At 38.3% G+C, this 27538-nt stretch overlaps 1 protein-coding gene and 1 pseudogene across 8 annotated transcripts in view; one reads left to right on the top strand and one right to left on the bottom strand.

Moving 5' to 3' along the window:
* LOC140763915 (uncharacterized) overlaps nucleotides 1-27538 on the top strand; it is a 65061-nt gene that overhangs the window by 33292 nt on the left and 4231 nt on the right. Inside the window, exons 5-6 of one of the 8 annotated variants that reach the window (XR_012104922.1) lie at nucleotides 1031-1252; nucleotides 11735-12549. The exons of 1 other annotated variant lie outside the window; for it this stretch is intronic. The gene's annotated coding sequence lies outside the window, so the exon portion shown is untranslated. Of the gene's footprint in view, nucleotides 1-340; nucleotides 478-1030; nucleotides 2877-8865; nucleotides 8885-11734; nucleotides 12550-27538 lie in introns of those variants that run through there. 6 more of the 8 variants (XR_012104926.1, XR_012104920.1, XR_012104925.1 and 3 more) reach the window with 6 other exon arrangements.
* LOC140763917 (short integuments 2, mitochondrial-like) lies at nucleotides 426-26207 on the bottom strand (annotated as a pseudogene).

Here is a 27538-nt window from a genome sequence, read left to right as displayed (position 1 = left end):
TCCAGAATACAAGTATATCCAATATATCAAACCTGTAAAGCATCAATGCCTCAATAAAAGTAGGCAATGTTGAGCATTGTCTGCAGTAAGTATCCTAATCATCGAACAATGAAATATCAGAAGTCAACATATGTACATGGTTGTTGCAATTGCATTCGGATCGCACGTCATACAAAAAAGATGATCAGCTGATCACAGATGTCCCTGATTATTGAAAGAGGCAACACTTACAAGAGAGCATACCATTGTTTTCTTTCGACATGGTAATGTTAGGTTTTATTTGAACATTATAAAACCCCCACCATGAATATTGCATAATTAACGCATTATTTGTTTCTAGGTCTTGAGCTCTCTTGAAGTTGCTCTGGAAGAAACAAAATTGTTGGGCAACGTACGGCATGAAGAAGTAGACAAGAGAGAGATATGTCCCAACCCTAGGCGAACAACCCCCAGATGCAATAAGAAAGTCCACAACACCATCTCATCCCACAAACAAGAGGGACATTATTGCAGAAGCGACCACAAACACTACGGACCATCTTGAGATGGTTTGAAGTTTCACCTGAAACAGAACAGTAACAATCAAAACTTAATGAAAACTAAAATTAAAACTAATTGACTAAGGCCGAAAATACCAAGATTTCTTGTTCTGACAATTATTTTGGATCATAATAGGCTAAAGCCATTCTATTTTGGCTTAAAATATTCATTTCTTTACCTAGGGATCAAAACCAAAACCAACTAAAACTCAAACTTTGAACCATTAATTGAGATAGCTATGTACCTTATCAGTGCTGCATCTATAGCTACTAGTTACATTCTAATAGTGTTGCATAGATAGTTACTTTACATTTTAGTATATTGCATATATACAAGTATGTATTTACATATGTATAGTCATGTATTGCATACATCCATGCATATATTGTGTGTTTACCCTAGAGTATTGAATATAAAGTTTGTATTATTGCACACAAATTTTGGGGTCCTTCTTGGCAAGGGCACCAACTATCACTTACTTTTCTTCCAGCTGAAGGTAGGGACATCAAATCTAGGCGGTTACAAAATGGAAAAAAGATAGAGCCAAATAGAGAAACTGCTATGAGATGTCCACGACTATGTTAGAGTTCTTCTAGGAGTTCATCAGAGCCGTAGCTCAAATAGAAACAGTAAGCAAAAGCCAAATGAAGGAGAAGACCCAAAGAAGACCAAGTAAAACTGCATTGAGGTCCCCATGCACGGCCATCATTGGGTAAGACACTAGTACATGATGATGATACCCATCACCAGTGAAGTCATCAATAAAGTATTTGTTCCAGGCATTGCTAACATAGTCTACTTCATTGCATACAAAACAACCTGCATTGCGGACATATATCCAGAACATATAATATGCATCGCTCGTAACTTTATATATCTATGACATTTATGATAATATATTCACTATTATGAAGGATAAGTTCAACAACAATGTACATATCATAGATCTAATTAAAGGGCATAAGGTGATGTCATCTCTGTCTAGCTAAAAATGTACCATAACCCTAATATAAAAGACAGTGTAAATTACACTCAATGTTGTTTCATGAGCTTGAAATGAGTAAATGACATATAAGTTAAGCTTTTTATCTTTAAGTACAGGGTTTTTGTGCCAAAGAGGAAGGCTACAACAATACGACTTCTGAATCATTGCAAAATCCTTCACTGCCACAACTCTTGATGAGCCTGCTCTCGTCACGACAAGGGTTAAGTAGCCGACGGGAGTAATAATATGATACCAAAATAGGCATAGTAGTTGCCTTTTTTCAAAAGGGCACAACAGCATAGCACATTGGTACCATTTTGTACTTGATCTCAAGATCGGTGTGCATCGCCATTAAACATCTATTGTGGCTAAGGAATATTTTAATAAGGTGGTGTCTTATGGTATGAACTTGTATTGCATGTTTGCATACTTAGACATTATGTATATGTATTTTATGAACAATTGTTTCTTACTTTTATATCTTTATACCATTTGTGTAACAGCTTACCCTTAAAAACATATAAAAAAATAAATTATATGGTCACAACGTGGCTGACCACACTGTGGCCGACCACGTGCCCATGCTATTGCATGGTGCATGGGGGTGCCATGCACCCCCCTAACATCGTTGCCACAGCTGGAGCCGCAGCCGCTTCGGTGCCACTGCAGCCACTTCGACGCCACTGCAGCCACCACCTTTCCTCTCTCCACTGTCTCTCTCTCTCTCTTTTTCTTCTCTCCCCTCTCTGTCTTTTGGTCTCTCTCTCACTCTCCTCTCTCTCAAACTCTTTTTCTCTCTTACTCACTACTATCACCGCCAACCTGCCACTACTGTCGCCATCGCCACTGTCACCAAGGTGAGACTCCTTTCCTCTATTCGCTCCTCCCTTCTCTTTCTTTCTTTCTCTCTCTCTCACTACTATCGCCGCCGACCCACCACTACTATTGTCGTCACCATGATGGCCAAGATGAGCCTCCTTTCCTCTATTCTTTTTCTCCCTTCTCTTTTTTTCTCTCTTTCTCTCTCCCTCTCTTTTTCTTGCCCTTGGGCTCGGGCTCGCCGAAGCTGAGCCGCTGGTGAGAGGCCGGCCACTGGCTGGCCAGCAGCGGCCGAACCCCTCCTCGCTGGCCCCGCGCCCCTCCTTTCCTTTCTTCTTCTCTTCTCTTCTTCTCTTTTCTTTCTTTCCTCTTCTTTCTTCTTCTTCTTCTTCATCAGTTCTTCCTCCTGCAATAGTGCTCGGCTCGGCCTAGCACTGTAGCAAAGGGTTGCTCCCTTTTTTTTATATTAATTATATGATTTATTTTCTAAAATTTAGGTAAATTAGTTTATTTAGATGGTAGATTATTTTGATAATTTACACTCACTAGTATAAGAATTAGCTAAGTATTTTTAGTATAATAATTTATTAATTATAATTATAAGTACTTGCATATATATTTATTTACAGCTTAGCCATTGTTTATTAGATTAATACATGTAATCTTATTGATAATAATCTTATATTTTATATATTTAATTTTATTAAAAATAATTAAATTATATAAGTTTCTATTAATGTTTATGTATACTTATGCATGCATATATATATATAATGTATTTCTAGCACCTTATTATTATATATTATTTTCTATACAATAAATTGCTAAGCTCAGATAATTATTGTTATATTAATGGATAATGATTATTATATGTATAATTAGTAATTAGTTAAGTAAAAGTAGTAATTGTAAACTAATTGAATTGTAATTAAATATAGTATATAATTTTATTTTATTTTTATTTGATCCTTTTATTTTTTATATCAAAAGGGAATAATCATTGTATGCTTAATATATAATTAGAAAGTAGAGTCTTTAGTAAATGAATATAATTTATAGTGACAACAAGTTAAGGTTAGCATAACTATATATTAATAATATAAACCCGATTAATTAATAAAGTCTAATAAATCATTATATTTTACACGAATGAATTCGAAGTGGATAAACGACTAACTTCATGCTACTTAAATATTTTTGAATCTCGAACCCCTTATTTAAGACCCCGTGGACTCTGTCGATTGACGAATGAGAGAAATATGTGGTTTGTATTTTTTGATCAAATGTGAATAGTCTTATCCCCTAGATGTCTTTCTCAAATTAGAATATATTATATAATATATATATATATATATGCATATTTTAGCCTCCAGCATGATTATATGATCTTATCTAAAGATGATTTCAATTGAGCATAATTTATCATTCATGTGAGTAGACTGATTTTAAATATGAGTATGTTGATGATATATAGAGATAATTAGAGATGACTATACTGTTATGATTTTATGTTAAAATGATTTGTAGCATGAGTATGCATGTGATACATGTACCATTGGAGATTTCATCGCATTATATATTTCTTTTGACTCCTCTTCCACCTAAATTCCTAATATGCATAACTTGTTATAGTACTGCACAAAATGCATATGATCTGTCATTTAAAAGAAAATATGAAATTTGATTAATATAATAGTTGGTAGAAAACATTATGATACTCGAGTGAGCACGAAGGTTAGGGCGTGCCTGGAGATGATTGATCGCTCGACATAGTCGCGACCCTGTAGCCTTAGGTCCAAGGTCAATAATCTGTGTGTGCAGCATACATTTGGACACATGTCATTCGCCAGGGCATATATGGAGAGTTATTGGTGGGGATACCACTTTTCGTCATGTTTATTCTCGTAAGCACAAAAGAGCTGCACCCGTGGCCCTTTGACTTAACAAAGGTTGTGACTAATCACCTTCTAGGGCTATTTTCATCTTTTGTCTTTTACTTTATTTTGCCTATATAAAGGCTTGTTATCATCTTTTATGGGTTAATAAATATTTTGAAAGTTTTTGCATATTGAATGTTTGTTAGTGGATTCCGACACTCCGATTAGCGAATTCCACGGGTTTGATTATTTTTCCCTACTTCTCAACTCTACAATCGAAACATTATCCTGCATTAGCTTTGATATTAGAGTAGATCATTTCTTAGTTTATGGACACTCCATCGTCTGGATTCTACGCAACGCCTCATCTTTTCTTCATCAGATCAATCGCTGCACAAACACCAGATCGCTACAAGATCCATCGCCCGATTTGTATATAATAACTCTATTAATAGGTCTATTAGTATGAGCCCATTTGAAGTTGTTCATGGTTTTAAAGCACGCAAACCTCTAGATCTATTGCCTATGTCATCTCATTCTAGAGTCTCTAAATCTGCCGAAACATTTGCGCATCATGTTCATTCTTTGCATCAAGAGATCACTAAGCGAATTGAGGCGAGTAATCGCCAGTATAAAATACATGCCAACTTGCACAAACGTGCCAAGGAGTTCGATGTTGGAGATCATGTTATGATTCGTCTCAAACCTGAACGATTCCCTTCAAGACATGTTCGGACTTTGCATGCCCGTAGTGCAGAACCTTTCCAAGTTCTGAAACGTGTAAGTGCTAATGCTTATGTCATTAATATTCTCCCTGATTATGGCATTAGTTGTACTTTTAATATTGAGGATCTAGCAACCTACCAACCACCTATGCACATTCCCATAGAACCCTATGATACATCTACTACCCTTCTAGACATTTCTACTGTGCCACATCCCACTTCTCATTTCCCATCCACATCACAAGAAAAGATAAACACTATTTTAGATGATCAAATAACACCTACTGTAAAAGGAGTTCATTGTTTTCTCGTTCGATGGCACAGGCGTCCACAGTCTGATTATACGTGGATCACTCGCGAGGAGTTACAGCAGCTTGACCTTGACATTTTGGAGTACTATCAGAGCCACTCAATTGGGTTGAGTTTCTTCCACCCTAGGAGAGTTGGTAGAGACACCACTTTTCGTCACATTTATTCTCGTAAGCACAAAAAGGCTGCACCTGTGGACCTTTGGCTTAACGAGGGTTGTGACTAGTCACCTTCTAGGTCTATTTTTATCTTTTGTCTTTTACTTTATTTTGCCTATATAAAGGCTTGTAATTATCTTTTATGAGTTAATGAATATTTTGAGAGCTTTTGTATATTGAGTGTTTGTTGGTGGGTTCCAACGTCGGTGGATTTCGACACCCGGATTGGTGGATTCCACGGATTTGATTATTTTTCCCTACTTCTCAACTCTATGATCGAGACGCTGTCCTGCATCAGTTATCCTTATGTGCTTTTAGTCAACTAATTGGGTACTCAGGTCTTCATGATGATGATACCCTTAACGGTTAGCAGGGTATGATTCTATGATTGAGATACCTTTAACGGTTGGCAGAGTATACTCTGAGCCTTTGGGCTAATTATAAGATCGGGTACTGGATATTGACTGTACATAGTGGTCTAGTATGATGATATTATACCAAGATGTCAGTGATGATCCTGATGTTGAAAAATGCATATGATTTCATTATTATTTAATATACATAATTTTCGAATAGTCATTATGCATAATATGTAGTTGTATTTATAAAATCATAGTATGGTCATAGTCGACATGCATTATATGTAGCATATTTAAGAGTTATGATGATGGTATAATATAGAGAATTATTTATACATTGTCGAGAATTGTATACTTAATCAGTTATGACATAATATCTACCATACATTTATATATTATTGAGGATACTTTCATATACTCATTCATGACATGATGCTCATTTCTGATTCATATTATTTAGTACATAATTTACTCTCTGTTTGGCATCAATAATTCGGATTAAGGCCTATTCACTGAGTTTTTAGCTCATGACTGTATTTATTTTCTAACTATAACAACCTAAAACTAAAAAAAAAATGTTATGGGCACGACGTGGCCGGCCACAATGCCCATGCAAAAGGGGAGCTACCTGGGGGTGCCACGCACCCCCTAGCGTCGCCGCAGCCATCCGACTGCGGCCAGCTGGCCACGGTGGGCCCCAGCGCCACCGCAATCGCCGCCAACCCCCCACCGCCTCTCTCCCTCTAAATCTCTCTTTTTCAGTCTCTCTCTGTCTCTCTTTCCCCCTACCGACGTCAGCCTGCAGCCGCCGCTGCCTCCACTGACGCGGTGAGCCTCCTCCTTCCTCTCCTCTCCTCTCTCTCTCTCTCTCTCACTCGCTTACACTCTTGGGCTCAGGCTCACCGGCGCCAAGTCCTCCCTTCCTTTCTTCCTCTCCTCTTCTTCTTCCTTCTTTCTTCTTTCTCTTTCTTTTTCTTTCTTCCTTCTTCCATTCTTGTTCTCTCTTAGCTCCTTTTGCTTCTGCAACAATGCTGGGCTGGTGACATTGTTCTACTTTATTTTATGTTTGTTTATTTATTTAATTAGGTATTACTTTCTTAATTAATGCAGATAAATTTAGACATTAATTATTTTAATAATAATGTATATTCTTCAACATGATGATTATTAATTATAATTAGTATAATTAATGATTAACTAGGTTATAAACTATTATGCATAAATATAGGTAATACATATTTTTATTTAATTATGTATTTATATTTTCTATTAGATTTAAAGATAGTGTTGTAAATTATAATTATTAGATTTATGTACTGATATTCATAATATATGCATTTTAAGTAATCTTAACAATTTCTTATATACTATCGTGTGTAGAATAAAATACTAGTCTTATTAATTAATTAATTATTTTGCATAATTAAGTAAATACTATATAACTTCTAATTAATCAAAATAGACTAAGAATTATAAATTTATTAAAAATAGATCTTATCTATACTTATATCTCATTTATAATTATTTAGCTTTTACTTTATAATTATATATTTAGAATATTATAAATAAAAAGAAACAAACCTTTCGCCTTATGTTATAACTAGCATTTTATGATAATAATATAATTATAGTATTTGAATCGTATCTATAATATAGACCTAGTTATGTAATAAAAAATAAAAGAGAAGTGATTCTAAACCTAATAAACAGTTATATTTTACTTGAATTAATTCTAATTAGATAATGACTAATTTCATGGTACTTAAATATTTTCAAAACCCGAACCCCCTTATATGAAACCCCATGGACCCTTATGATGAGTTGATGTTTGACTGACGAACGTGAGAGATACGTGGTTCGTGTCTTCTGATCAGACTGTGAGTAGTCTTATCCCCTAGACGCCTTTCTCAAATTAAGATATATTATATATTATGTACATACATGTTTTGGTCTCCAGCATAATTATATGACTTTATCTAGAGATGATTTCAATCAAGTATATTTTATCATGCATTTGATTAGGCTGATTTGGGAAATGAGTATATTGGTGATATATAGAGATGACTAGAGATGATTATATTGTTATAATTTATATCGAGATGATCCCTAGTATGAGTGTGCATGTGATAGACTAGCAGGATTATGCATGTGTCAGATACATGGTTGGAGTCTACATTGCATAATTTTTTTTTTGATTCCTGTTCCACCTACATTCCTGTTATGTATTGACTTATTATCGTACTAGATATATGCATATGATCTGTCATGTAGAAGGAAAGCATGAAATGTGATTGATAGGATAATTGATAGAAAGCGTGAGGATACCCGAGTGGACACAAGGGTTAGGACGCGTTTGGTGGATGATTGATCGCTAGACATAGTTGCGATCATGTTGGCCTTACGTCCGAGGTCGTTAGTCTGTGTGCGCAGCAGACATTCGGACACATGCCGTTTGCTAGGACATATATGGTGAGTTATCCTCACGAGGTTTCTATCAGCTAGGAAGGATGCTCGGTCTAGATGGATGTTGATGCCCTAGCAGGTGGCGGGGTATGGTTATATTTGAAATTCTCTTACGGGTGGCGGAGTATGCTCTGAGCCTTCGGACATGATGTTGAGACCGGATATCGGGTGTTGACTATGCATAGTGGTCTAGTATGATGATGACATATAGAGATAATATTGATGACTGAGATGTTGAAAACTACATATGATTTTATTCTCATCTGATTACCTGATTATCAAGTGGTCAATATACACCATATATGGTTGCATTTGATATCATAGCATGATTATGGTCGGCATGCATCACATGTCATATTTGAGAGAGAGTTATGATGATACTATGGCATGGAGATTTGTTTACTTATTGTTGAGGATTATATGCTTTTATCAGTTATAACATGTTATCTACATTTCAATTACATATTATTGAGGTTACATTCATACACTAATTCATGACATGATGTTATTTCTGATTCATATTATCCAGTATATGATTTACTCTTTGTTTGGCTTCACTGATTCGGATTAAGGTCTATTCACTGAGTCTTTTGCTTATGACTCTCTTTATTTCTTTTCTAACCCCCACAGATAATATGGTACATGATACCGACTTGAGATATCCTGATGAGATATTTTAGAAAGATAAGATGAGCTATAGACGTGAGATGATATAGAAAATAGTTTAACCAGATCTTGAGTTGTACCATTATTTGATATTTGTACTTCATTGTATAAACGATAATTTGTATAATACAGGTCAGATTATAGTGTACTCGTGTATTAGTTGTTTAGTTGTATCTTGATGGTTTGTTGTGACCTGTGTGGGCTGTGCCAGATTATGTAGTGGTCTAGTGTATATTATTATGGACTTAGATATTCATATGTTAACAGGTTTGTTTATTTGATAGTATAATTTATTTGGTGTTAGATTATGTCAGCATGGATATGTTAGCAGGTAGTATTTGATAATGTTATGATTGTATGTGCACAAGAGTGTATCTGTGCGTGACGGACCCCGTCCGTCCTATCGCATACGCTGCGCGTGTCGTGTGAGCGCGTGGGCGAGCACGTGCCCTTGCCGGGCGGGGGCATTACACTAACTCACCCAAATATGTGGTACGTGATAGTGACTTGAGATATCCTGAAAAAATATTTTAGAATAAAGATGAGGTAAGCTATAGACGCGAGACGATATAAAAATTAGTTTATATAAATATTGAGTTGTACCATTATTAGATATTTCTACTCCTTTGTATCAGATGAATTATAAAATATATGTCAGATTATAGTGTACTCATGTGTTAGTGATTTTAGTTGTATCTTGATGGTTTGTCGTGGCCTGTGTGAGCCATATCAGATTATGTAGCTATCCAGTATGATTGTTGTAGATATAAATATGGATTTGTTAGCAGGTCTAATTTGATAATGTCATGATTTATTGTGATGGATTATGTGAGCACAGAGGTGTACCTATGCGAAACGAGCCCCGCTCGTCCTGTCACGTGCGCCACGCATGCCCTTGCTGAGCAAAGCCGGTACAATTTACATAGGGTATGTGTAAGGACCAGAAAATAATAATAATAATAATAATAATAATAATAATAATTAGGGGTTGAGATAGGAGGGTGCACGTGCAGCCCAGCCCCTCCGCTCTCCCTCTCCGGCACGCGACGAGGCGCAGAGAAGATTTCCTCTAATCCGAATCGGATTAGATTTGATCTCTTTTAATCTATAAATTAAACCCTAAATTTATTCTCTGCTTAACAACCTCAGCCCCTTCTCTCTCTTCTTCCTCCCCTCTTTCGCTTTCTTCTTCCTCACCGATGGAGTCATGCCGTGGAATCGGCCTCTTTGCTTGATAAGCCTTCTCCCACCCCTCAAATTTAATCAAAGATTAATAGGGTATAGCGAAAATACCTAAATTTGGGTTTCTCGGCTTCATCGGCTCCATCTGGAAGCATCTTGCCGTTGGCCTCCTACCGTGGGCGTTCACCGTTGGAGCCCTCGTGGCTCCAATCGCTGTTGGTCATGGGATCGACCGCCGTTCGCGGGTTCTCCTCCACCTCACGAGGACGACGTCACCGTGTGGGTGTTGGGGAGCTGAGGGTGCGGCCGGTGAACCGTTGTCGTGGTGGCCGCCGGCGTCTTCTTCTTTATCTTTTCCTCTCTCTTTTCCTTTCTCTTTTTCTCCCTCTCTCTCTCTCTCTCTTCGACTTGGAGAAGACAAACTCGAGCAACCCGAGTCTGACCTTCTCCCATTAAGTGGTTGGATTCAGGTCGGGTTGGATCCGAATCCAAGGAACCCGACCCGAATCCAACAACTTAAATGGATTGGGCCTTAAGTTGTTGGATTCAGGTCGGGTTGGATCCAAATCCAAGGAACCCGACTCGGTTCCATTAGTTAATTGGATTGGGCCTTGGGCCCAATCCATTTAAGTATGGGTTGGGTGGGCTGCGAGCCAATTGCAGCCCAGCCCAACCAGCCCAACTGATTTGGTCTTATTTTAGCCCAAATTATTAATTTTTGAGTTAAATTATAGGAATTTTTTATATATTTTTTTAATTAAAATTTTATTGTTATTTATTATTAAAGGTGGATATTTATAGCTCGTGAGCTAGGGATTTGAGATTTAATTGTCTTGCCTAGACTCAGGTGAGTGGGTTCATTCACATATTTATTTTATTGTATTTCGTATCTTTGTCAGACCATGTAAATTTTCTGTGTGCAAATTTATTATTTCATCCGTACGTGCAAAAATTTAATTGTTACATTTTCTGTGTGCATTTAATCATTATACTCAGTGCATCACCATACTTCATGCAAATATTGAAATTTGTGAAAAGAAAAACGAGACTAGTATTGGTACGACTTAAAGAACAGTCCCGGTATAAATCGGTTGCGATTTTCCGTGGTGACTCAAGTCTATCTAGAAGTCTGGGGGAAAGTCCTAAATCAGATCACTGCGGTGACTTTCTTAGGTGACTCTGGCGGGGTTAGGGAACAGTCCTAGGATGAATGAGAAATTTCCTAAGTGACTCTAACTTCTCTTAACGGTTAGTATAATAGACAGAGTGTGTTCATCACATAGTGATATCATCTAATGACCATAACCGCATCAGCTATGAAGAAAAGTCCCGAGCGTCATCTCGAGGTGACTACTAGTTGATGTGGATCCACAAGGTTTAGACCCATTGAGACATATGACAATATAAATATTGAAAAGATATAAATACGTTGAAGTTGTGCAAGGTTAAAAGTTGTGACTCTCTATTGTTATATTGTCATTATTTAAAGAGCATGCTTATTGCAAATTGTTATGAATATTATTGCTTTTAGTTTAATCTTTTTCAGCATTAATATAATTTAGAATTTATTTAGTTTTCGAGTGGATTCCACTCACTAAGCTATAGTTGTTAGCTCATGGATTTTTTTTTTGTATTTATTTATCTATCTCAGATAATAGTCGACGAGGCAACTGAGCGAGATGTACCCAGACTCCACCTCTACTTAGGATTCACCTATTTACTTTTCCGCTCTTTTAGATTTTATGCTTTAGATTAGAAGTTTTATTTATTTAGTTTAGAGACTCAAAAACATTAACATTGTTTTATGTTTATTGCAATTAGTTTTAAATTTAATAAACCAGATTTTTATTTTATTTATTTATTTTACAATTGTACACGTAGAAAGTATTAATAAGGCTTCGTGTATCTCAAGCATATTGAGATACATGGCTGGTCATGATTCCTATTTCGGGTCGTGACAGTATGAAATGGTAAAATGATCTATAGAATCATGGAGTATGCCTTGGTAGGGGCTGGAAAGTTATATCTATCGTAAATATACCAAGGCAAAAGGCTATCGCTAATTGTGGTGTATTTCTTCTTGAATATGAAGATTATTCAGTGTCATACTCCCTTGTCTAGGTTTAGACAAAGGGACATGAAGAATTAACATATTACGCACAATCGAGATAGACTCAAATGGCTTTATAAAGGATTCTGCTAGCAGTAAGTAAAAAACAAATGTACCTACTAGACAAAAAATGTGAATTATTTGAAACATTGTTGCATTTTGATTTAATGTATCATTTGTACATTTGTTGGGACATGTAATTGTAAGTTCTTAGTTCTAGTGTACCAATGCGACAGTAATTTCATTGATACAACAAGGAATTCTTACAACTCTGACAGCATGCATGTGTACATTTGTACATTTTCTGAGACATGTATTTTGTTTTCCAAGTAGTTGATTCTATGAAACTGGTTAGTTGTAAGTGTGCAATGTAATTGTTTTTAAGTGGTTCTATGTGTGCAACATTCTAATGCTATAATAGTATTGTACATGGTACGTATGATTGTAGAGAAGTGAGGCAAATTGATACACCTTGTTAGAGTCATTTCTTATTGCATTAGTTATTTTTTTTTTAAATAAATTTTCTGTAGGTCGCGTTCGAACGCAGAAGAAAGCACGTTTGAACGCCTTTGCAAACGCCTGCATTAGGTTTACAAAAACAGAAAACACAAAATGTGCATTCGAACGCAGTCGGACGCGTTCGAATGCCGCGTTCGAACACCTATATCAAGTTCGCATCGATAGAGAATAACTTTTGTATGTTCGAATGCAATCGGCAAAACTCCACTAGAATTAGGTTAATAATTGTTATTTCGGCTTGTTGACTAGCCTCTATAAAGCTATCGATGACAGCCAAAATTAGAATACTAAATGGAGTTGCCTCCTCTATCCTCTCTCTAGTCTCTCTATCCTAATCTCCCTCCTCCCTCTTCACTACCGTTGGCAAGATCTCTCATAACTTCTAATCTCCTTTGTCTGTCAAATCCTCCTTCTTCCTTGGGATCTCGACCACTTCTTTCCCTTCGTCTCTATCCCTTAAACTACATCAACCATCCACCCTCATCTCCATTATCATCTATAACCCTTTCATTCACTCCACCAGTTACCACCACCTTCATCCCCACTATATCATGATTTCGTCCCAGTTGCAGTTCAAATCTGCAAAGGGCGTAAATACGAAAAATGTCGATTAGGGAATTACGGATCGATCCCACTTGATTTTGAAATTTTTTAACTATGAGAAAATATTTGGTGAATATTTTCCCTCAGTTGCGCGAATTACTTCCTACAATCAATCCAGATCTTGAAGGGATCGTTCCGTAGTTCACCCTATCACAAATAAAGTAAGTAGTTTCAAAAACTGTCTCACTTTTTGTCTTTTGGTTGTAATAAGTGAAGAGTTGGAAAGTCAATTATCTTTCTCCTCCTAAATCATAGTACTTACTTATTTTTGACCCAATCTACTTCCTCTAGAAAAGGGAGAGTTCACTTTCCAACTCTTGCTCCCAATCACATGCAAAGCATGTGACCACTAAGTTCCTAAAGCTTTATATTAAGTTCCTAAAAAGCTTTATATATTAACCCATATTATCTATTTCAAGTTTGTTTCTCACATGCATGCCCTTCTAAAACCTCTTATTTACATGTATACCCCTCTAAAATTAATATTTATATTTATCTCCTTTAAAACCCTTGGTGTTTGATACGATCTCCCCTTTTGGTCAAGGCTCAATCTAGTCAGATTTAAAAATCTAGATAGGATCTAATACAGAACTTTAAAAATAAATTCTAAAAGATTCAGCCGTCAGATTGACGTGAAATTTTGATATGTTGTAGCCCCAGAAAAAAGTTATCCAACGAATCAAGTTTCAAGTGAATCGGACAGTGGAATCTCAAGATATCGTCTGATTAGTGAACGAACATTAGGGACTCCATCTTAGGATCCGTAGATGGAGGCACGAGATCCTTAGTGTTGGTAAAGGTTGGTGGACCGGCATTAATGGGGTAGCACCGTTGAGTACGTGGAGATGGAAGGTTATAGGTGATGGAAGGTTTAGGGCAAAGTGATAGATAGATTGGAAAAAAAGGGAGGAGTGGGCTGCTGCCACCCCTAAGGGACTAAGATGATTGGCCGGTCGAGAGAGGCTAGAAGTGGCGACACCGAGGAACGGGAGAGAAGAAGACGAAGAAGACAAGAAAAAACCCAATTCATTTAATAATGATTCCATGGTTGCCATCCACACCTTTAGAGGCTAACCAAATAATTCAAAATTGGTAATTCTCTGTATGTGCGAACGCAATGCAGGCATTCACAGATGCGTTTGAACACATATTTTGCACTCTTTATATGTGCGAACCTAATGCAGGCGTTCACAAGCGCATTCAAACGCACTCCACCCGAGTTCAAACGCGACATACAGAAAACTTATTTTTCTCTGAATTAAACACTAAAACAAGAATAAATGACATCCCTAAAGTGTATTCATGCTCGAGACGACATCGGTGAAGCCTGAATCATATCAATCCACCACGCTTTCGCAACCTTGTCCTTCAATACCGATACATGGAAAACCGGATGGATCCTGTTTCCCTTAGGTAGGTCCAATCTGTAAGCTACTGGACCGATTTGTTGTAACACTCGGTACGGACCATAGTACTTCTGACCCAACTTCTGGTTCAAAATTGGCCTCAATGTGGATTGTTGGTACGGTTAAGCTCGAACGAACACTAATTGATCCACCTCAAACTCTCGCTCATGCCGGCCTTTGTCATGAGTCTGCTTCATACGGTTTTGGGTTGTTGCTAGGTGAATCTTGAGTCGTCTTAAGGTTTCATCTCGATCAGTAAGTTCCAAGTCGAGCTCGGTCCTATCCGCCGCCACGAGTCTATCGTAGGCATACAAGACAGGGGAGGGGGAGTGCACCCATAAACCACCTCAAAGGGGGTCATGCCGATGCTAGAGTGATGAGCTGTATTGTATGACCACTCGGCCCATGGAAGAAATTTGACCAATCCTTTGGTCAGTCCACCACAAAGCATCGCAAGTATTGCTATAGTCTGCGATTCACCACCTCGATTTGGCCATCCGTCTCGGGGTGATAAGCTGAACTAAGGTTAACTTGAGTCCCTTGCAATCTGAAGAACTCGAACCAAAACTCGCTAATGAATATACGATCCCGATCTAACATGATCGTCCTAAGCATCCCATGCAGACGCGCCACTTCCCAAACAAAAATTTCAGCAACCTTTTTCGCTAAAAACGGGTGCATCAATGCTATGAAATGAGCATATTTGCTCAGCCTATCCACCACAACGAACACCACCGATTGTCCTCGAACCTCCAGTAGCCCCTCAATGAAGTCCATGGAGATTTCCTTCCAAATATGCTCCGGTATAGGCAATGGTTGCAACAGCCCGCTAGGCTTGAGTGTCTCTAATTTGACTCGTGGGCAAATTTGGCATTCACTCATACTTCTTCACGTCCAACTTCATCGCTGTCCATGTACAGTTTTGGGCCAGCCACTTGTAGGTACGTAAGACCCCTTCATAGCCTGTTATAAGAGTATCATGGAAGTATGCTATCAATAGTCTTCGTAACTCTTTGTCCGCGGGTACCTTGATCCGCCCGCGCTCGAGTACTAACCCATCACACTCCTCGTGCTCGGGGTGGCTTAATAGGTTCTCTCTATCAGCTCCTCCATGAGTCAGACCAGATCACTATCCTCTGTGCTAGCTCTCTGCAGATTTGAGAAAAAAGGAAAGGTGGGTACCGAGAAAAAAGCAAGCTCCCTTGCGTCCCCTACGTTTGGAAGTTCAAACAGCGGTTGACTTCTATCCAACAACACTCTTCGGTCATTCCTCCAAAATGTCAATGTGAGGTTTGTAAAGTCAAATGTCACAAGCCCCAAGCTTCGAAGCCATTAAGTTCTCGAAATAATGTCGACACCTCGCAAAGCCAACGGATAAAGATCTAATGTGAAAATTTGGCCTTGCACCTTCAACTCCACACCTCCACAAATGAAATCTGCCCGCAATGTGGTGCCATCTCCAATCGTCACATCGACTGTTCCATGGGTTTCGACTCAAGCCCAATTTTTCTAAAAAGCCTCTTGTCAATGAAGTTGTGGGTGGATCCGGTGTCGATCAAAATTCTCACTATGGTTGTCTTGATTACACCGTTCACCCGCAAAGTTCTTGGTGCGACTGTTCTGAAATAGGCGTAAAGGGAGATCTCGGCTATCATGTCCTCCACAGGTCGTTCCTCAGCTACTCCTTGCTGTCTAGCCACACCCTCATCTTCATCTGCAATATCATCCTCAGCCTCCTCCAATCCGTCGATTAGCATCACCAATCCTATTGGTTTAGCGCAGCGATGCCCAGGTACAAACTTCTCATCACAACGAAAGCATAGGCGTTTGGCTCTTCGTTCCTCCGCTTGAGCAGTTTGAGTGCTCGTCCCGAACTCTAGGCGCGTATTTCACATCTTGAGATGGCTTCGGGGGCCCTCGAGAAGGCACCATTGCAGCAATGGTTCTTGATACGCCAGTAATATTTCCTGCCGCTATGGTTGATTGAATCGGATTGCGGCTTTCTTGGCTTGTCCAATTCTGTTTCAGGTGTAACTTCATGGCTCGATGTTTGTCTTCCATAAGCACCGCATCTTCAAAGACCTCTTTTAAGATTCTACGCCTTAAAGCCCTCACGTCAGCTTGTATATCTCCCCGCAGCCCGGAGATAAAGGTGCTGCGAAGTTGCTGATCCGTCCATGGGGGTTGGCATCGGCTACTTATCCTCTCAAATTCTTCTTGATATGTCCCAACCGTAGTCCTTTGCATCGTCTTTGAGAGGAGAGCATCGAAGTCTTCATACCCCGGCGCTCCAAATCACCGCGTGATATCGACGCAAAAGTTGGCCCAAATTTCAAATCGTCTCATAGGCATTGGCTGCTCGAAACCAGTGAAGCGCCGCATCTTTAAAGTGGAAGCTCGCAAGTTAACCCTTATATTCTTCCGTTGTACCCTGGTACGCGAAGAATTGTTCCGCCCTATACAACCAATTGATCAGATCGCCACCTTTGAACTTGGGGAATTCGAGACGCACGATTTGCCCACGGACACCGTTGTCTCGATCCGGATCATATCCAAATCCTTGTCTAACCGGCAGAGGATGCACCATGAATGGTTGATGAACCCTCCTTTGATTTTGATTAACTCGACGCGGTTCCGATTCGTATTGCCCCGCCCACGGATCTAGATCTCCAAGACGATCTCCATAGTGGTTCGCTCATTAGATGGGCTCACCTACAACTGAGCCTGGTGAAACCATCCTTGCTTCTCTCTGCCCATAGGGTGGTGGCAGCAGCGGCTCTTGTGGTTGCAAATTCTGAACCGGTGGTGGTGGGTTCATTGGGGTGGACTCGCATCGTGGGGTCGATGGTGCATTCCCGTTCGCCATAGCTTCCCTTTTCGTCCGTAATTCCCGCATCATCTCCATCATCATTTAGTTGTTAATGGTCATTTATTCGAAAAAAGACCCAAACATGGCTTAAACGCTAGACTCTTCCGTATTCCGATTTGGTCGGGCGGTTCTTTAGGTGGAAGTTCCCGCAACCGTTTCCCCCTCCTCTATTGGGAGAATCTCTTCTTCCTCATCTCGCAGTGCAGCCATGGCTCTGGTTGTCGTCATAGGAAGCGCGTGTCCGAGAAATAGTGGCTCTGATACCAACTTGATACGACTTCCCATTTTGGCCAAGGCTCGATCTATTCCGATTTAAAGATCTGGACAGGATCTGATACGAAACTTTGAAAATAGATCCCGAAAGATTCAGCCATTAGATCGACGTGAAATTTTGATATATTGTAGCCCCGGAAAAGAATTTTCCAATGAATCAAGTTTTAGGGAATCGGACGGTGGAATCTCGAGATATCATCCGATTAGTGGACGAACGTCAGGAAGTCCGTCTTAGGATCCGTGGATGGAGGCACGAGATCCTTGGTGTTGGTGAAGGTTGGTGGACCGACGTTAATGGGGTGACACCGGTGAGTACGTGGAGATGGAAGATTTATGGGTGATGGAAGGGTTAGAGCAAAGTGATAGATAGATTGGAAGAAGGGGAAGGAGTGGGCCACCCCTAAAGGACTAGGGTGATTGGCTGGTCGAAGGAGGCTAAAATAGTAGATTTTCGCCGACCGCGTTCGAACTCGCCCGATCGCATTCGAACGCACATTTTGTGTTCTCTATATGTGCGAATGCGATGTAGGCGTTCGTAGGTGTGTTCGAACGCACATTTCGCACTCTTTATATGTACGAACCTAATGCAGGCGTTCACAAGCGCGTTCGAACGCACTCCACCCGCATTCGAACGCAATATACAGAAAACTTATTTTTCTCTGAATTAAACACTAAAACAAGAATAAATGACATCCCTAAAATGTATCCATGCTCGAGACAACATTGGTGAAGCCTGAATCGTATTAGGGTTTTATGTGGATAATTAAAAAAAATTTCTAAATACCCCTCAAGCCCAACTAATAATTAAATTTCATCAATTTGATTGAAAAAGACAAAAAAAACATTTGCTTTTACACATTCTTTTCAGTTAATAGTATTTATTTCTTTTATATTTTGTACTAAAAATTTTAACTTATATTTGTTAACAATTAACTTGAAGTGCCTTCAAGGCTTCAAAAACTATTGCTTCTAAAGGATAAACACATAAATATAAAGCATACAAATAAAGAACATTAGGTGGGCTATGGATGTAATAACAAATACTCTTATTTTTGTTTTAAAGTTCTAATTTCCATTTTTTTTCATTTTTCTCAACCAAGCAATAGAAAGTAAAAAACTCACAATTCCAAATTTCTAATCTCACTCTGTCTCACCAAACATTAGGAAATAGGAAGTAATAAGTTTTTATTAGGAAGTAAGTTCTCTAGGATCTTCTACTTCCCAAGATCAGTTCACTCCCCACACTTAGTTATGCGTACTAGCTCTCCATTCCAATCTTATTTCTTAGCTTCCAAAAGTGTTCCTTAATTTAGGGTAGTAATATTACCATAGACTTGATATAGTTGGTATTATAAGTCTTTCTTAATCTGCAGAGATGACCTTCATAAGTAATAATGACCAAGACAGAGAGTGACTAATCAGATAAAGAGTGTTTTAACAGCAAGTTGTCTACAACCTATACTAGACACAAAATAGCTAGTTGGTATAGCACCTAACCAATTCAAGCTTAAATATGCATATGATACCAGAAAGCTGACCTGACTAATAGAACTTCTGTTGTGTGCATTGATTGAAAGACAATCTTGTTTGCACGAATCGAAATAGTGAATCCAATGCTGCATAATAAGAAAACAACATGCTTCTGCAAAGAATAAAATTTAAGAGAGTAGATATCAGAGAAACACACTATAATGAGAAGAAAAGAATAAAGAACTCAAGCCAAAATAAAAAAACTGAACAGGAAACTTAACATGAAAATTAAGATTGATTACTTCATAATTTAATATAAGGAGGACAATAGCTAAAACCTACATTCCAAAACCACTTACATGCATAATATTGGGATTTGCAAGATCCTTCTTGTTTAGAGCAATTATACGTCTCTTAGAAGCCAAAGCACCTTGAAGGTCCTGATTTTCAGAGGACAAAGGAATCTGCAGCTAAGCTACATTTAGTATACACAGAATTCCACCAAAGGATCAACCAGGAGAAAAGGAAAGTATTATAACAAAATACACAGGCATAAATAAATGCTACTTGGAGAAATCATCAGATCAAGCATTGCATTTCCCCCCAAATATCCCAGTAGATGGCAGCTGAAAAATGTAGGTTTACAGAATCCAAGAATGGAAATAAGCCTTTCTCTCACAGTGTGCTAAATGAACAAATATAGGATGGCTGTCTGAATATATAAATATTCTAAGATCTAACAAAATGGTTCTAGACTTCAACAAATTTATCTCTTGATTCTCTTCTGGAAGGTTCTCAATAGGAAGATGAAAATATTTAGAAGGATAAAGAGATAATAAAGAGAATAAAACATCATGGACAAGACAGCATCTTGCCAACAAGGATCATGCTGTATGACACAGCCTCTCATGCATTGCATAACTTCCCAATTTGGAGGTATTAGCTGTTGCTGAAAAGGAGTTCCAGAGACGCAGACAGAGAGACTAGAGAATAGAGAGAGTGAAAGAGTACAAAGTGAATAATAAGCAGTGCCATTTACATCAAAGGAGGATATTACACTTCTCATAGTGCGACCTAGGCAACACTTGATTATTAGGCAAGCTGCTCTAGTTAAAACAATTAAATACTAGGCAGTTTTGGGCCGGAAACCCTATCAATGCCAAAGGATTTTGATACGGATATCACCAACATATCATATGAGTGTGTCTATTAGCACAGGAAGAACCGACAACTGATGATCTCCCCAGCAGAGATTTAGTTGAGTTATTTTTTTATTATTATGTATTTGTTCATTTCTACTGTTAGGATTGTATTTGGTTATTTCTGGTATTTAGAGTTGTATTTGCTTATTTCTTGTGTTTAGAGTTATATTGCTTTTTGCCGTTGCTTAAGGTGATATTTGCATATTATCATTGTAAGATCTATATATAGACCCATTTTTCTTTCGGTTAGGATTAATGAAGAATTTTGAGATTTGCCTCTGTTGTGAGTTTCGCGTGCGAAACCCTAATTTTAGTGTGGAGGTGTGAAACCCATCTCTCTTTATTCCTTTCCAACCACCATCTCCCTAGAACCCTCACAATCCCTATTATTTCACTCCATTTTTTGTATTAGAGCAATGGCACTTTAGGATTCAAATCATCCCAAAACCTCTCCTCGATGCCCATCTCCATGTTGCCATTTTTCTTTTTTCTTTTTTCTCATCTTCTTCACTTCCCATCGATCATCGCTGCAGTGTTACTCCATCTTCCTATCACGGTCAACATCATCTCCCAAATCATCTTCACCTTGTCAAGAACACCACTCAAGTTCTATTTCTAAATTTTTATCAATTTTTGTTGTCTCTATATTTGTAAGAGAGAGATGTTAGAAGTTCTTATTGGCTTGCTGCCCTCTGCCCTTCGACCATCAGTTCATTAAAGGTTTCAGCACCATCATAGCCTCAATAACCGATTACCTTAGGAAGAGTGAGTTAGTCAAAAGTCGCTACCAAAGCATTTGACGAAATCAAATAAAAAATATTAAAAGCTCCTGTCATGCGCCTTCCCGACTTTTCTAAGATTTTTGGGGTTGCATGTGATATATCAGGTATTGGTATAGGTAGAGTCCTAAGCAACAAAGGTCATCAGGTTGCCCACTCTAGTGAGAAACTGAATGAAACTAGGCAGCGATACAATACTATTCCTATGCAATGGTTTAGTCTCTTCGCTATTAAAGGCATTACTTGCTCCTAAAAGAATTTATTATATTTTTTGACCATGAGGCCTTTTGGTACATCAACTCCCAAAGAAAAACATAATACAAAACACAGTAGACGGGTTAAGTTTCTCCAGGACTGTACATACACTCTTCGACATAAATCTAGAGTTGAAAACTAAGCTACCGATGCACTCAATCATTGCGTGACCCTTCTCTCAAAGATGATTGTGAAGGTAATAGTAGGGGTGTAATCGAGATGAGCTTGATCGAGCCTGGCTCTAAGCAAGCTTGAATTAAAATCATTTTAATTCGAGCCAATTTTAAGCTAATTTGAGCTTAAGTTGACCTTGAGCCTAAACAAGCCGATCAATAAACAAGTTCAAACATTAATCAATTCAAGCAAAAATTTGAGTCTAATCAAGCTTGAATTAAATTAAGCTTAATTTAGGCTTGAATCAAGCTTAAAATAAGGCCTAATTGAAAAATATAAACTAATAGAATCAAAATTTAGAACTAAACTCTATAAGATGAAAATTCATAATAATCCACCTATGTAAATCTTAGAATATAATAAAATTATAGTATAGTATAGAAAATATTACTCATATCATATCATATATATATATATATAATAATTATTTTGAGCTTTATCGAGCCTTATCGAGCTTATTTGATCGAGTCGGCTTGGCTTGAAATTATTTTTGATCCTATTTTGAAGATCAAGCTCGATTCAACTCATTTTCGAGCCGAGCTTAATCAAGCATTATCAAGCCAAGCTCGAGTCAGTTCGATTATTATGACAACCCTAGGTAACAAGTTTTTATTATGCATTTATTCATTTATGATGTTAAGGTTGAGATTTGTTTCTATCGTGATTTTTAGGTGTGAAACTCTAATTTGGGTGTATACATGTGAAACCCTACCTCTCTTTATTCCTTTTCAGCCACCATAATCTCAGAAATCCTAACAGTTCCCATTGTTTCGCATCATATTTAGTCAATATTAAGGGCATGCTTGGTTTTTGTAATACCACTTGGCAATATTCCGTAGAATTCCTTGGAGTAAACTATACATATCAAGAAGTAAAGAATGTGCTACCCGGAACTTAAATCTTATAATAAAATTCAGGTTATAAATCTTAAAAAAGTAAAAGATGTATTATAGCCTTTCGTTCTATCTAATCACTTCTTTTAGGTTAGCCACTTTATATCTTGTTTAATAAATGTTAGCAATAATATATTTCTTATATGCACTCTCCTATTCAATCAAATATTTAGTTCTGTTAGTAAAAAAATATTAATATTTGATTAATGTGCTCCCTATTTCACCTTTTCTCCATCTCATCTTTTTAGTACTTATTTTATTCACTTCTCTCAATTGAGTCAATTCATTTATTCATTTTAGCTTCCATTTATACAATTTTCTCAATTCTATGTCATCCTTAGCGCGAAAAGTATATCAATCCAACAACTAAGATGTGTATCGAGAAAAGATAAGTTAAGCAATTCTTCAAGAATCAACCAAATTCTTATAGCTTGAAGATAATTTCCATCCAATTGAAATAATTTCAATGACAATTAGAAGAGCAATTATCAAATATAACTGATCTTGAGTCTGACTGATTGAAGAAAGAAGTAAAGTCGGACGAAAAAAATGGGATGTGTCATGCGATCCTCAAGATACTACTCCACCACATTCAAAGAGATCATGGGTGCCTAAGTCCCAAATAGAGGTAGACCCATTTCTAACAAATTGGTCCGCCTATCAACAATGGGTAGCTCAACAACAAGATCGATGATGAGCGACGAAACTATTAGGAGGGGTGTCGTGCGATACCCCTCGTGCCACGTGTCGGTATGCCGCCAGCACGGCCATCCATACTTGGTCATATCAATTGATAGGCGCCTCGATGAGTGTCCCATTCCTCACTTGATGATAACACAAAGATTCATCACAATACCCACGGCAATGCCCACTCAAACATTAGGTCAGACTTCATTAAACAAAGATATCATGGCAACAGTTTTGAAAGAATAAGATTTTCCTTTTTCCTAAAGGAAATGGGCTTCCTACTAGATGAAGATGAACCTCTAAATTTGTAATATCTTTGTCCTTCATTAGACTATTCCATGTCTAAGAAAATGATTGAAAGTATAGATCATGAATTGCATATTACCTTAAACTGTGACTGCTGCAGATTTGAACCTCTTTGTATGATTTTGGCTTAAACCAAGAGACATCTAAGAATTTCTAGAGGTTGAAGTTGATTGTTACATAGAATTCAAAGGTAAAATTCCTTGCATTCTCATTCAGGATGAGAGGTCATGTTCAAACTATTAAACCAAGTTGAAGGAAGTAGATTACGCGATAATGATCCTCAACCAAAAAATTGATCATGAAAGCACCACATCTTAGATGTCAAAATCAATAGCTCAAAGATGGGTCCATACAAGAGAAGTGCTTTGATGTCCTCTAGGCCATTGGATTTATTGATAGAAGAATCAAATGATGTTGAATTTCAAAAAAAGAGAAGTTACTTTCTGTCCTAAGCAACTAGACTTAATTTTGCCTTGATAAAAAATTTACCTAAAAGATTAAGTAAATCCCATCTTTTCCTTCATCAACATCATTTATATAGAGAGAGGAACTTCCCAACAGTTGCTCCATATTTTGGCCAACAAATGAAAGAGATTACACAAATCAAAAGTTGCTATCCAACTCCTTCCACATCATTTAGATACACAAAAACTTTTAAAGGTTCCTCACATAATGCATCAGCCTAAATGATCTATATTATTCTATCTACCAACTAGCTTAATATATCCTTGCCAAGTTTTTCAGACTGCTGCCACTATTTAGATGCTCAATTAAAAAATCTGTCAAAATCATGATGAAGCCTTCCCGAATTTCCAATTGTGCTCTAGCAGACCTTGTATATCCACAATCAAGCTAAGATGATTATGACAACAAGAAAGTCAAGATATAAAGTATTCTAAATGGACATACGGTTTACATTGGATCTAACGAGTAGGAATACTCAGAATTGTTTCCAACATTGAGTTTCCATTCATCTTGACACGTCACCAGGGTCTAGAAAAGGTTCACTATTTCCAGGTGAAATATGACCAACTAGTTTATATAAACTTCTATCATAGAGCATTCTTTATATAGTCCTATTAAAAATAAAATCTTCAGCCTTTTTGATGGTTTAGTGAATGGAAGTTTGATCATTCCTCTCTTTCCCTTTCTTCTCAATTTTTTCAAGCTGCCATTCAATTTCCACCAAAAGACTTACCCTCCTCTCTTTCATCAATCAGTTATTCATACAATCTAATTATTCAACTCAATGTAGCATCACAGTTCTCCAAAGTTACATCAGGCCATGTCCCAAAGAGATGGAACTAGGATTATCAGACCTTAACATCAAATAGCAACTGTAGTTTCTAATGTCTGGTCAGCCAATTTCCACATAGAACCAACTCAACTTATTAGGTTAAGAAGAATATATAAATGGAGAAAAAAGGAAGATAGTTAACATGCAGAATCTTATTAAATTATTTGGTTCACTTACAGAGCCTTAAGCCCATTTTTGGAGAGGTTGCTTCCGTAGATCAAACCTATAACCACTTTGGAGAAAAGAGGCAAGTCTTACTGTCATACTAACTGATGCCCAACGTGGGGTTGTTTTCATTGACAACCTGCTCAAATGGTTCAAGATAATGTGCTTTAGTGGACTCTCTCTCCCTTCAAGGCTTAGCTCCAACCAATCACTAAGGCCAACCATGCCATGTTTTGGCAGAGCACGTGCACCAGGCAGCTGGCTGTCTCAACCGTATAAGGAACTCTACAGCGATTAGAATAATGGAAGACTGTTCTTAACGTGAAAAAGAACGTCTTCACTTCTAAGAGTCTTATGATCGAGCAACTGATAGACTATTCTACAGTTATCAAACAAGAGTCAAATTGAACTACAACAAAAAAAAAAATAGACTTTTCTGAAAGGAGAAAAAGGAGGAGAGAAATGGCAGAGAGGCTCACTCGAGCATCACGGACTTCGATGACTAGGTCGGCTAGCTTGAGGCGGTCGCGGATAGCGCAAGTGGCGGTTGCCATGTGACCTGAGATCCAGTTCACGACCCCACCCCCGGCGTTGAAGCCCATGACATCTCGGCGATCCGCTTCCCTGCCCTTGCAGAACCACCCATCGCGGCGGCCAAACACTTTTTCTTCCCTCCCGGGAAGGGTCAGTCGCGAGTCTGTTGCGATCTGAAATCGAAGGAACAGTGGAGAACAATCTAATTGGTGAATCGCACTCGATTTCACAACAACTAGCCTGATAGAAATGGATTGAGAGATTGCCCCTTCTCCAAGCTAAGAGAGGTAGCTCTTCATTAATTTATGAGAAATTTCAATACAGGTTGAATTGGGGATTCTGATATTTATACCGAGATCTCCTTCTCTCACGATGATCGGAAAACGGGGTTTATATGCAAAACTAATGGGCGGGAACAACCCGACTAATGCACGACCGAAATGTAAAAATCAATCCCTCGTATCGCTGATACGGGTATATGCAAAACTATCATCTTCTCTAGCTTCACCACTTCTCTTCCCTAGTCGAGACCATGACAATGCGCTCGCCTTAAAATCCTTATCGTCAAGGATCTAGAGAAGGGAACTTACCCACTAGGGCGTGGTAATCCTCCCAGCTAGCCTCCTCCGATACTGCATTACGCCACTAGAGTAGTATCTGTGACACAATATAGTTTCCCCATTTGGCCATCCGACGAACTAGGATCTTCTTAGGGAGGTGAAGGTATTCGCCTTCAGCATCAACTAATACCAAGCTTATAGTGTCAGTGCTCTCCGGTGACAAATGGCGGATGAGTTGCTGGAAGACCCGGTGGATTTTGGACTGGACTCTTTGTGGCAAATGAAGATGGTAGGCAAGGGCTCCAACTTTATCCACTATTTGGTAGGGTCCGTAGTACTCTGCTACCAACTTGAAGTTCTGTCAGATCTAAATAGAGAACTACATATCGGTTTGTAACATAAGATAGACAATCACTAACTTGATGGTGCTTTTCTTTTCGATGCCAGTCTGCAAAATATTTTATGTTAGTAAGAGTTCGACTATAGAAGTTGAATCATTTAGTTCTTATCTTGTAGATAGAACTCCGCTGAAGCTATTAGTGATATGAGATTGGCTAGAATGGCGAGTTAAGGAGCCAATGGCACAGTGGGGCCACCCTTCCACATGGCAAAAGGGACCGAAGCGGGGAACGACGACATGCCATACATGAAGACAGGCCATTTGTAGGGGCTCAAGTTCGGACCATATGATTTGATTTCCCCAAGCTCGCGGGAGGGTATCCACTAGATTGGCTCTATCGATCAGATCAGTTCTTCACCTACCAAGGGACCCCAGACCACCAAAAGGTCCTAATTGTAACGCCCCTGCCCGGCATAGGCATGTGCATACTCGCATGCCCACATGGCATGTGCAACTCACGCGGCAGGATGGGTAAGGCCCGTCAAGTACAGATACACTCATGTGCACATATAATCATAATATCATCAAATAATACTTACATATTCATGCTCATATAATCCAACACCAAATAAATTATACCATCAACTAAATAAATTTATTAACATATGAATATTCAAGTCCACAATAATATACACTAAACCACTATATAATCTGGCAGGACCCACACAGGCCACAACAAACCATCAAGATACAACTAAACAACTAATACATAAGTACTATAATAACCCAAATAAATAAATAAATAAATAAAAATAATAATAAAATAATAATAATCTCTCTCTCTAAATCTCTCTCCCTCTCGCTCTCACCTATTCTCTCTCTCTCGTTAACGCCGGCCTACCACCGTCGTCGCTGCCACCATCGCTGCACCCCCTCCTCACCGCCTTTCTCTCTCTCACTCTCTCTCTCTCTCTCACTCTCTCTCTTACCCTTCTCTCTCTCAATCACCTCTC

The sequence above is a fragment of the Typha angustifolia genome, chromosome 7 (assembly GCF_048772165.1).
Source record: "Typha angustifolia cultivar Huaian chromosome 7, ASM4877216v1, whole genome shotgun sequence".
NCBI classification, from domain to species: domain Eukaryota; kingdom Viridiplantae; phylum Streptophyta; class Magnoliopsida; order Poales; family Typhaceae; genus Typha; species Typha angustifolia.
Note: the sequence above shows the minus strand (reverse complement) of the source record. Positions and strands in the feature narration are given on the sequence as shown.